This window comes from Rhynchophorus ferrugineus, unplaced genomic scaffold (assembly GCF_030347505.1).
Source record: "Rhynchophorus ferrugineus isolate W39M unplaced genomic scaffold, kcgeb_rfMv2 rfM8, whole genome shotgun sequence".
Taxonomy (NCBI): domain Eukaryota; kingdom Metazoa; phylum Arthropoda; class Insecta; order Coleoptera; family Curculionidae; genus Rhynchophorus; species Rhynchophorus ferrugineus.
In genome coordinates this window covers 38,091,413-38,105,154 of record NW_027472587.1, presented here as the reverse complement: position 1 = coordinate 38,105,154, position 13,742 = coordinate 38,091,413, and the positions used below count along the sequence as shown (strand labels likewise).

The following is a 13,742-nucleotide window of genomic DNA, read 5'->3' as shown; positions in this document are numbered from 1 at the left end:
TACATAATCTATATTCGAATATCCTTTAAAACGATATTGAAACTGTCTAGAACTTGAGATGAACTTCAAATAATAATTTAACAATGAAAAACAAGCGAAAAGCATAATTACGAGCGTAATGACCTAAAAGAAGCTAAAAAGCTAATGCACACAATTAATAACCATTTCTAGAAAACGCGAAATATGAAAGTAATATACAATAAGAATGGATTAACGACTAAACAGATGTCTTCAATATAACAACCAAATTACAAAGTTTACTTGTTATTACCGAAAAGATCGTTTTATTACAAACTCCAAACAATACAGATATTAAATTTTCGTCGGTTTATTCCTTTGTTTCAACAAGCCAACTTTGATCTGCTTTTATACCGATTAAGATACGTCCAAACCTTATAACAACGTGTATTTTGTCTACAAATAATTACAAAACATTGAAGATTCGTGCGCTTTGCCCAAGTGTGAGTACAAATAAATGTTTAAACGATCATGAAACCAAGAAATAAAATAAATAGGCGACGGCAATGTGGATTAAGTGTTGACCGATGGCTTCGGTTGAGGGGCTATCTGCGGCGCCAACTTGTTAAATGAGGAAGTAATGATGTCGGGAATTAAGACGTTCGATGTCTGCCTCCTGTGATCTGGTTTATTTTTTGTTAGTGTTGTTATTAAATTGGGTTAGAGACTATAAGAAAACGAACGCAGATTTTCACATCAGCTCACATGTAGGTCAAGTAGCATAAAATCTGTTTTGTAAGTTTAAATATTTTTAATTCCTACGCCATTTATATTAACAATGCAAAAAAGCATGGAAATTTTGACCAACGCATCAATATAGCGGATAGAGTCATAGATCCGCTCACATTGCTACTAAAACGTCACGGGTTTCACTCGCCACGAAATTCTGATCCTATCAATGAGCTATTTCTGATAAAATGGTGAATTATCAAAAACATATGTAACTTCAAGAAACATATATCCTTGCATTGATAGCTCGTATTTGATAAAGAAGATTTCCTTAAAATCCAGTAATCATGAAATAAAATATAAACAATAAATCATAATAAAATTTTGTCGAATGGTGACTTCTCTGGTGTAATGTTGTTAATTGTTTTTAAATTATACAATGCAGGTTCATATTTTTAGCTCAATTATATAAAATAAGTCTAAAATAAGTTATACTTAATATTAAAGATTGTTGTAATATAATTAAAAAAAACCAAAACTGAACCATTATTTAAGTATTGATCATAATATCAAATCCTAAAATCATGAATTGTTTGTATAACTATAAATATTTGTAAACAGTATAAGTAAGTTCAAATATATTATTAAAGATTATTTAGAATAAAATGAAACTAAAAAGTAAATTATTAAAATTATCATAAAATGGTGTATACTCTAATAAACTTTTTTAAATCAAATTTTAATATATTTTTTACATTATCAATTGTTACTGCATGTCATATATAAGTCGTAATTGTTTATTTTTGGTGAAATGGAGGCATCGACTTGATATGTTTCTCTTTAAAAAGAGAAAATATTAATATATTAATAATATTCAAATGGTATGAATATTTTGTAATGATATTTACAAGACAGGATGTACATAAAGGATATCAAAGAACATAAAAGATCATAAGGAATACCTGTCTGATGAAATATAAGCTATTTCGTAAGGTATCCTCTTACACCCTGTAAAATACATACCATAAAAATACCATGCACTTGAAAAGCATCTCGTTGACGCCTTCGACTGCCAAGCACTCTTATGTATGCGGCACCGTCCTTATAATGACGGTTTATGACATCATTTGAACCGTGTAACCATGCTGTATATCGATGATAAGGCCGAAAAAAAATAAACGGCTCCGAGCTAAATTCAACTGCTACTTTCAAAAGACCGCCATGGAAAAACAGGCGTAATTTTTATGTCACCCACCACCTATAATCGTAAATCTTCCTTTTTATATGCCTCTCAAACACATGCAAAGCGTTTATGAAACACAATTAATTTAAATTGATCGGAAAAGAAGGAATCACCGGGAATTTATACAGCCTCATATTTTTCCTATAATCTCTATTTGGAAAAAAACATATTCCATTTTTAGAGAAATCTTATGTAGTGAAATCGATTGTGTCAACTCACTCATAATTTTTCAGTCAATAGTTTCCAATTATTTATTATATCCCATGTTTTCATGCATTTTTAAACCAACCGCATTATAAATAAGTCGCTGCCATCTGTGATGAGTAGAGAGTATTATCACGTTTATTTTTCTAGTTATTTATAACGTATTGCATATTAGCGCCACTAGATGTCAGATACGTAGCTAAGAAATAATTTTTGATAGTACAGAGTAATTTACATAAAAAACAGGAACGTGAACAAAATTCATCAATGCTATTTTCTATATTTTATAGTAGATATGTTTTTGTTTGATAAGTTATGTTTTTTTTATACTACATTGCTTATTCTCTATAAATTGATATATAATTGAATATAATTAATTATATAATAATATATTAATTATATAATAATATAAAAAATAAAAATGAGAGTTTGGTGAATTTGAACTGTTGTTACAATATGAGAACTAAAAAATCTAGAAAAGAACAATTCTTAAAATAAAATTCCTAGTTTATATTATTACTTACTTTTTATAAACATTTTGGAAAAAATTACGAAGACAGTAGTTGGTGTGATTTATAAGTTATTATTTACAAAAATTAATATAAACAAGCTAATTTAAATGGCTACCATGTTTAATATTCGAATAAGTTATCAGCTCACAAAGTATTTCTGAAAATATATACACAATAAACTATTTATCAAGTATGAAGTTTACAAAGATAATGGAATTAAAAAATGTGTACAAAAAAAAATATAAATTTCATGCAACTTCACCCTTTAGTGTCGCCGAGAGCCATCTGCTCACGATAAAGAGAACTAACGTCAAAAATATATGGTACGATGTATTCCCGCTAGATGCCAGCATAAGGTAAATTGATTTAGAAATGAATAAAGTAAAAAATTAAAACTGTAAAAAAGTATAGAAAGTTTGCTATACAAAATAAACAAATATTTCGAAAATTCATTTAAATGAGGGATTATTTTTTAACGTAATAATTTTCATGGCATAAATTTAGGACAATCCTTTGGTTTTTGCAGTCAATGATCTCTGCTATACTTTTCTAGAGTTCTTTCAATAAAACAGGGAATGCACGTCATCAACATTTATGACGTCAGAACATCGTAATGTTGGAGCATTAACTTAGAATTTGGTTTACGTTTAATGGTTTATAACCTCTAAATATTATCATTAATGTTTTGATGAATTTTGTACACAGCGTGGACCAGACATTTGACAACAGTGTGGAGCCGTACCAATATAAATCAAATTTTATAAACTGATTCGTTTACACATCATTCTGTCTCTTTTTAACCATCACGAGGATTTAACGCAGAGTGTAGAGTGATTAAAGAATTGATCCTTGTCAAAATTTTATTCCTAAAATTATTAAAATGAGTGAATATAGTATAAAACTAAACTAAGATAATAATTTATATACTCTATCAAAAACTATACATTGGCCATAACGTATGTGCTCGATTCGACTGGACAAAAAAAGTAAATATCGAGTGGTGGAAATAAGCGGTGGCCATAAGCGAAAATAGGAAATTTCACGGACGAGAAGGTAATAAATGTGCCGGGCGGTAGGAAAAGTTTCAGCGCTAAACGACGGGACGACCGAACAAAGGCTAATCCGCAGGGGCTGAATCAAATCATTCCCATTGAGCCCGCTATTTGTCCTCGGCTTGGTGCCGTTTACACCACTTGCTTAGATCTCTTTATGATCTCACACTGATTCTTTTATCGGGATAACCAGTGGCGCACCCCGATTCATTTATTCCTAATTCGATTTTAATTAAAAATGGTCGGACTTATTATGAAACAGCGAAGCATTTAATTAAGAGTGTTTTTAAGAGGTATTGAATTTGACAGATCGGATGGTTGATGTTCATTTTGTATTACCTTTCTATCGTAAATACACTGATGCCTGATGACAACGCTTTGAAACTATATTCACCCACAAAGACTGGAACCCACGTCAGGCTTACAAAATACAGCTTGCCCACAAATTGAAGCCGCCTTTGCACCACAGCTTAGTATGCTTTATCTGCTGATTGTTGTTAATGTATAATTTTTCAAAAACAATGCTAGTCAGAACAATACAGTTAATGGTAAATTGAGCTGTCGCGTCAATGAGACGACGTAACACGTCATACAGCTCTTTCCTTAACCGTTTTTTCAAATTTTCAAAGCTTAACGCTACAAGAACATGCATGTAAGAGAATTTTCTAAAAATTTTAATTATTTCGGAGATATAGCTGTTTCATTGAAGCAGCAAATGAAAGTTTTAACTGGTGTTTCTCGAAAATGCTTTTTTCAAGATGGTTGACATGACATGACAAGTTTTTCACTGAACCAGAAATTTGCGAGCCTTAGATTTTTACTATTTTTAAAAGCTGGGAAATGACAAGCCCTAATTTGTTAAAAGATCTCTCTAGATTAAAAATTTTCTTTGTTTTGATTTTCAGATTACTAGAAAGATTGGAATCCTGTCAACGAGAAAGCGTCATCACATTATCAGCCTGTAATGTTTTGGATTTTTAATTTTTTAACTTTTTGTTGTTCTTTCACGTATTCTTTAAACATTAATAAATATCTAGTAAAAATGACTAGTTATAAATTGTTTGCTTATTTATTTTACAAGAAATACCTAAAATTCATGCTTCTAGACTAGAATACCCTTTTAACGTCACTCGACTATTCTTTTTCAGTTTATGTAATCACGCTGGTCTACTTCGACAAGACAATATTCTTGCAAATATCGAAAAGCTTTACTCAAAATTTAACTTTATTTTATTTCATTTTAACAATAAATCAATTATACATGTTAAACAACAATATTTCATAAACACTGCAACACGAAATTAAATACAATAAACATCTACCAATAAGAAGTATCGAGTGAGATGATTATACACGCCACTGGCTGAATAGGTGAAATGGATGATGCTGGCCCTCAAATCTCCCTTATCAAATTGACTAGATAGGAAGGCCGTACAGGGGTGGGAAACATCCTAGTGTCACTCTTGTGCGACGACGTAAATAGTTCCTCTTTTATTTAATTTTCGGGTGGAATGATCTGCAATTCACTCTCACCCCTGCTACTAACTGGTTAAATACTAAATGAAATATTCACATAAATAGGTGATATATATCGACACATATATTTTTACAATAATAATCTCTTTTTTTTTCTTATTTTCTAAAGCGAATTTATTCATACAAATTTCAAACAATAATATAAAAGTTTAATAAAATGATGTGTCGATAATATTTTGACACTTCTCTGGTAAAACCATAATTCTATCACTGTGGAACTTCTAAGATTTCTATACGAAAAACTCACAATTTGTGCCTGTCCCCAGTCTTCTATGGTATATTATAATAATATTTAAATGTTTTATTATAAACAATAATAATATTTGTTTTCACAGAGTAATAACTTTTAATTGTGTAAAGAAAAGGTACTATCTTATCTGAAATAACGCTTTACCTTATTTTTTACCTATCCTTTAACCTTATATAAACATACATAATTTCTTACTTTTCTGTATTAAACATTAAAACTAATCCACTGAACAACTATTAACATACTTCTAACAATTTTTACCACTGGTGCTTATCTAGCTCTAGTTCAAACAGTAGTTGCAGTTCATTTTTATTCTGTAATTATTTTCCTCTATTTTATTGGCATTAGTATTGTTGTGAATACATTGTTTTCTTCTATTTCTATTTGTTTTGTCAATGTTAACATTTCAGCGCTATAGGAATATCAACAATGTTTTATTTTTAATTATTTTCGAATGCAAAGCGAATTTCTAATCGAAATATTGTGGTTTTATATGGTAGTTAAAACAAATTATAGAGTTTGACAAGTGATTTGGGTACTTTTTCTAGCACCTTCGTAAAATGCATTTATAATTTTACATATATCTCTACTATTATCAACGGACTTGTTAACGAATAAAGACAATGTAAAGAGAATAACACAGGTGTGCAACAAAAGATTTAAAGTTGTTTAGATTTTGTGACGTAATCTATATGTTTTTGGATGTGTTGAGTCCGAAAATGCCTTCCTTTTTTCATAGGATGACACTTTTCTTGAAAATTTAGATAAAACTATGTTATTACGCTGAACCATGCAGGATCGCTTAGAATGTTAAATGTTGTCCCACAATTTGTAATGGCCGTAAAGTGCTAGTCTACTAATATAATGAGAATTAAAAATGTGATGTAAAAAATGTAAAATTTGGTGTGGACTTTAATAGAACATTGTAAACAATAATTGAGCAAAGTGAGTGGTTCATTCTAGCCTCATAGATAGACAAGCCTCATTCCTAAAGCAACTATTAACAATAACGATATTCCGATAATGTTGCATATATAAACAAAGTTTTGAAACGAGAGGAATTCCACGCGTCGCATTCGAAGCGGTATTTATTGTTCTCTCGCAGTGGCTATGCAAATAATGGCGCACAAAGTCCGGAATATTAGCGCCGCCGGCCACAGAGATGTTCACCATTACATATTACGACTGAGTTTTAGCTTTGTTCTCTTACTGGAGCCCGCTGTCGGCAAACATTCATTATTGCCCTTCCGAAGTTTCTCTGTTTTCATTTTACAGCTCTACATCAATAAAGGTATTATTTGTTTCGTTTTGAACGATCAGTCAGTCCATATACTCCATAAATATTATACCGTCGTATATATATGTCCTTATCATTTTGGCATTTTAACGTATTATTAAAAACATTTCTTTAGTAAAGTTAACATTAATCATAATCTATTAATATGTAGAATGCATAACTGATCAAAAAGGGAAATAGTCGTGAAATTTATTAGTAAAATTCAGCCAATTTATTACTATCGACACTGCATTACCACTTCTCTGAAGACCATGACCATAAGAAAAGTTGAGGTTTCTCAGTGAATTTTTTACATTCTTTATATTTCTATATACTAACACTATCGATATGCTCTTTATGTTGCTGGAGTTCTTTAATCTTTTCAACATTTAAATGAAAATTACCAAACTACAATAAGATATATACAACAGGACTTTTTTTCGCAATTTTGTTATTTTGTCACTTTTTTCACGCTAAAATTACGTTTATTATTATTCAAACATCATAATTATATTTGTATCCACAATAATAGAGCTATCTCCAGAATTTTTTTTATTTGTTCATTATTTTGTTTATATTTCTAATTAAATTATCTATACTGGGTATTAATGAACCAAATCACAACACTAATTTTCTTTAAAACGGCGGCTGTTTCTATGCCAAGTTTTTCAATAAGTTTTCGGAGCGCCATTTCCTCAAATAATAGAGTTAAAAATTCGGCTGCTTTACAAGTATAAGATGTCCAAATTTGTATTTAAATCTGCCTACTCAAGTATTTGAAGTTATCCTGCTAGTATTTTTTAAGAATATTTTTTTAAGAATATTTTTTTTCTAATAGCAGTTTATAGGCTATGAAAGGTCATACTTAGATGGTAAAAACCATGGCTTGAAAATAGAGAGGTTTGTTAAAAAGTAGCAAAATTTAGAGATTAGAAGAATTAGTAGAATCTCATAGTTCAGGAAAACATATTCCAGTGCTATTTTCAATAATATTTAAAATATGTTGTGTTTCGTTTCATCATTCTAGATGATTCTTGGGTTTAAGGACGTTACCTTAAATTAATATACTAGTATTTGGAAGAAACAATTTTATAGCTTCCAAGTTAATTAATCTCTAGAAATTTTCTAAGATGCCAGTATGAGTTTTTAGAGCGCAGATGAAATTGTATTCCAATACTAAATAATAAAGCAATAAACTCATATTATTATTACAATATTTTGGAATAAATAAATACAAAAGATCACAAAAAATACTACAGTTACAGAAGATAAAAGGATTTGTCCATCAAGACTTGCTGAGTATCCTAATGTAGCAAATTTTTATCGACTCCAGTCTCCAAAACTCCACTAACTAATTTTTTTTCCAAAACGTTTCTTTTAAAAATAATACTTGATGCAATAACACCATGTAAATTTATGAAATATACATTAAAGATATTTTATTTTCTTTATTTTTAAAGATAATGTTCAACATTAATGCAAATAAAAAGTAATTGTTTTGAATAGACATTTATTTATATGAGCTATTTTAAAAGAGTTTTTGTAATAAAAACAACTATCACAAAATCAGTGATATTTAAATATTTGCCTATAAATGAAAATTTATTGATATTCTCCAAATATATCTAAACTCGGTTTACAAACAAAATGAATACATTACAAATTCTAAAATATGTTATTCAAAGATTGTTACAACAAATAATTGAAATGTAGAAATGGAAAACAAAGATGTGTAATTTAAGATTTAAATTCGATTATGTTCTCTGTCGAGATGATGTAACGTCTTTGTCACATCACTCTGACTGCCAGAACTCCAACTGGGATGTGGAATAATTTCGAGTTAGCTGTCCTGATTTCCCTCCGACGGTGGGGGTTGAAAGGCGGGGCACCGTCGCCCAGATGTTATCATTAGTCAGTGGCCTGAAATGGGCGGAGCCGGCTTCTCTTTTGTTTGCAAGGTAAATAATATTTTGAACAATATATACACCTTTGTGGAGCTTAGAATGAGCAAGGCAAAGACAGGGTGGTAATAAGATATTCTAAAGAAGAGGGGAAAAAGTGGAGCTGCGTTGACATTGTTGTAGTTGTTAAATCAAAGTCAAAACAAGGTATTTTGAAAAAAGGTCTAATATTTGTGTTTTATGCCTTATCTATAACTGAAATATCGATGATCTTAATTTATGATTTATATACAAAAAGTTACAGAATTTACTGTTCGAATAGTAAGAGAGTTCTCATACAACTAGTACAGAAACAACAAATATGTTTAAGATTGATTAAATCTGAAGTAGTAGTTATGTCTGTAGAAGTAGTTATATTATATTGAATCAGTTCTATTGTATGCCGACGTTAGACAAACCAAATTAATAAGAATTGCAAAGGAAGGCAGAAGAGACAAAACTAGATAATTTTTATGATTATTTCTGTCAATCGTATAGTAATCACTGCAACTTTTTCCATAATTTGGAAAGGAACTTAATTCAGACTGACATTTTTTTATGTAAAAATTTCCTTACTACTAACCCCCTATTTAATATAAGAAATGGGGTAAGATACGTCTCTGGAATGGTGCGGCATCTTGGAGAAGCGATCACAGTCTGAACGCCACTGCGGATTTCGGTATGCATAACTATGGTTTAAGATTAGAATGTGAAGGGTTGTTATATTAGATTCATCCACTCGGTAGCCTCGCTCGACTACCCTCCTGGAAATAATGCGAAATGCTTTCGCTTCCTCTTTTGTTTCGTTTCGCTATGGTTTTGTTCGCAATTTTAGCTTCGCTCCCGACAACTTTATTCTCGATTTTACAGGCGTGATAAAACTGTTTTATTTGTCGTCGACGGCGACGTCTTCGCCAACAACCCCACCTCCCTTATTAGATTAAGATCGTTATTAATCAAGGTTTTAGCTAAATGTTCGACATTTCTATTGCCTCTTCTCCCTGCTTATTCTTCTCACTCTCCCTCTCTCTCTTTCATTATATATATCATCAGTTCAGCTCGTGTAACGACAAGGAAAAGACAAGGAAGTTAGACCTGAAGATGGCAGAGGAGGTTCTTCTAAAGAGTAGAAGCGGATGAACACACGGAACAGTAAACTACAGTAGCGTATAGAACTCGTGGAAATAATCGTCATTAGACTATCTATGATATAATTGGAGCTTTGACCGATGATTTTCTGCCATTTCTTTGGCAAAAGCCAAAATTTCATCGCCGAAGAATTTGAAATTGAGGTTTCATGTTATCAGTGAATATCATCTTGAATGAAGTCCCTTTAGAATTCGGCTTTGAAGAAAGTTTTGCTGAGACCGAAACTAAGAGCAGTCGAACGTGACAAGGTCCAGGCTATAGAGTGGACGCGTAAAAAAATCCTGTAAACTGGTTCGATGTTCTTTCGTTCCAGCTAGTAATTCGCAAATAAAACTCTGTCCATCACATTTTTCTTAGCTTCCAGTCTTATGTAAATGGCCCAAAATAGTTTAATTGCCAATTCTGCACAAATGTTCCGAAATGAATATGTCGATCTACTAATATATTTTAAAGATTTTTTATCGATTGGCCGATCAAGGTTATATTCGTCTTTAACACCGAAATATACATGATACAGTAGAAAAGTTACAGTACATTAGCATGCATTGAGTAGTGCACTCATCACCACTACTCAATGCCACACAATAAAATGAACAAGAAAAATAAGCGGAAAATAGCTTTCTGTGTTCACCAATTTTAGAACACAATAACTATTGACTCGGTAAACGCGCTATAGTATGATTCAATTTAGTATTAGTAGGGACATGCTACTTTAAAGCTACTTATTAAATAAATCCGAAATTACTCTTTATAAGGACAAAATATAACCGCTAATAATAAAAAAAAACAGGTAATTTTATAACAACATACATAAACAAATTTATAACATTTCAACAAATAATGATTTTTCATGTTCTTCAACAAGTTGGCGGACTCATATGAACACCCATGTTGAACCCATGCTTCATTTTGTATGGAACTCAAGAAGGCTCGGTACATATTAGGTCTTCTCAAAAGTGTTGTATGATGTGACTGACAGACAGGAGAGGACATAGGTCTTTATTTGTTTAAATTATTTGGATTTCTATCACAACGTAGGTATATTTAATTTCCCAATCGTGCGTGGAAATATTTTCTGGTGTGTTACAGTGTGGATAATCATTTACATTTATTTGACCTTCAGAAGAGGTTAATCCTGATTATCAATTTTCAATTATAACTCAAAAGTTGATTCCATCAAGATTTTATGGTAGTTTTCTACAATCTGCCCCTTTTTTGTTGTGATATTAGATGATCTAACTTTTGTTATAGTACGTGGAAAAAACAAGTCTGTGATTCAAGTGAATTTCAAGGTTAAACATCTTTCAACAATCGTCATCTATTTTTAAATCGAGTAAGGGCCATTTGCGCTGAATTATTATTTTGTTTTATTAATTCGAATAAATATGTGGATAAAATATAATAATTGCTTTAACAGGGACTAATCATTCATGTGACGAAGATGCTTTAAATCAATTCATCAATATGTCATCAATAAATACCTGAAAACAGCTTAGTTATAAGAGAAATTGTGATGCTGATCACCTTTTGTCATAGTTATTAACTTCTAATAAAAAGTCTACATTTTGGGATCTACAAGTGTCTAGTATTGTTTTTAAATTAAATGTTTACTGCAGTTTTTTAAGTAGATGATTATCTGTTCTTCAGTAGTGTATATCTCTATAACATAAATATATTTATAACGATTTATTTTTTATTGTTTAATATTGTAGTATTATTTAAACAAAAACAAAATTTTATTAAAATTGCACTGGGGGATTTTGTTATTTTAAATTATTAATGTATACCATTATCAGTCATATAAACAAACATCATAAAAGCTGTAATAAAACGAATTTTTAAGGCTTCGTTTTGTTTTATGTTTAAACTATATTTATTCACAATAAAAACATTTGTTTTAACTTATAGCCATATACGTTTTATTAACATTTTATTATACTTATTACGCTAATACAGATTAAGCATTATTATATTTAATGCATGTTGTTATTCATGTTTCCTCCTTTATTTATCTTATCATCTTAGAGAACAGTTGTTCTTTTTGAATGTGTATATAGCAAAACAAAATGGAGATCTCCGGAAGGAAAAACATATATATCTACTCTATATTATAAAGAATTTCAAACGCAAATCTAATTAAACTAGGCATGTATCGATACCGATATTCTACTACTTAAAAGCATCAAACAAGGTCACTGTGGAGATTTTTTACTGAATAGAACTTCTACATGTCTACATGTTTTACAGTAGAAATCTAATCAAATACGTATTGCCCATCGGACAGATTGTGGAATTGATAAAATTAATGGAAAGAATAATTTAAAAAACACATTTTTCTAATTTATTTTCGCTACATAAAAAAACAACTTTACCACGCCAACACTTATGCCAAACATAATCCAGAATTATAAGACACAGCCCTCGTATGACACAAATTAAAGTTAAATTAATCATATCAACAAAACATGTTAAAAGTGATACCAAAAAAGTCTACAGTCAAATTTTACTCGGATAAAATGACTTTATATTATTTAAATACTGTTTCAAACCCAGCAGCAACAAGTTAAACATTGTACATGATTTAAATATGAACAAAATGGTTTTTTTCGAGTGGCAACATTTTATTTTTAGCGCTTCTAGTGGAAAATGTATAGAATAGTCGCTAACCAGGCGATTCAAAATGTTTTTGCTTTATTATTTGAACTGAATGGGATTAAAACAAATATTTCGTAATATGTAAAATTGTCGGCGGCTGAATATCAGAGTAAACTTAATGAATTTATTACGCAGATAAACAATATTTGTTCGTTTATAAGATTATTAATAAGTATTTACACTAATTCTTTAAAGAAAAAATATGTAAGAACGATTTAAAAATATTTAATTTTTCAATAAATACTCTTATATTTGTAATTAAACCCAACATGCTTTAATTTTTAACGACCACATGCATTGCTCATCCAAATTTAATATCCAACGTTACTGATAACAAGATATATCAATAAATATGTTTGTTTCTCTAAGACGATACTTAAAGGCAAAGCAATGATTACGGATTTTATCCCATTAACATCAAACTAACCGATGTTTAACATTTCAAATATACCTTATTATATGGCGCACTCAACTTCTTATATGAAAAACAATCATAAAATATAATTGAGTAAATCAGATCAGCTATCCAGAGGTCTATTGAGAAATAACAACGATTACGTTGAAAAATAGATATTTCAATTGCAGATTATATATTAGGGAACAGTCCTACACCTGATTTTGACGAATATGCTGATGTCAAGCATCAGCTCTAAGGAAGTAATCATTTTTATCTTAAATATTGTAAGGATATATTGAAATATTTTGGCCTCAACTTATTATTTTGGATGAAACTCATTTTGGTCTCAAAAATTACGTAAAATAAAGGAACGGTGAGATTTGGTTTTGTATTATATTGGCCTGTACCAGAAAAATTATATTCACGAATCAGTTTAAACAATAATCGTTTAGAAATCTTCACTGCTGTGGTTTCAATTGTATCAATAAAAGAAATACTAATAATTTTATAAAATGTTGTTTGTATATAAATTGTATTATATTAATAAATAATTTTTATAGAACACAATTTTAAAAACACTAAAAACAAAGTACTATCAACAGGATTTTAAGAAAATACCTTTTAAGAAAATAATCTATTAAAAACTGAAACTCCTATTGTAACATAATATTACTTTCTTGTATTATTATATTATGCCCTTTGATGTGCAGTTTCTTAAAATATTGAGTATTAGAGGTGATAAGGTTATAAGATGGTAGAAGGTGAGTATTAAACATTTAATCTATTTATTTTTTATGGATTACAAAGTTTTACTACACAATGCGCTATTAAACTTCTCATA

At 30.0% G+C, this 13,742-nt stretch overlaps 1 protein-coding gene across 1 annotated transcript in view; it reads left to right on the top strand.

The window, feature by feature from the left end:
* The window catches only part of LOC143201210 (CDAN1-interacting nuclease 1), a 188,988-nt gene that overhangs the window by 99,396 nt on the left and 75,850 nt on the right, over nucleotides 1-13,742 (top strand). The gene's annotated exons all lie outside the window — the stretch shown is intronic.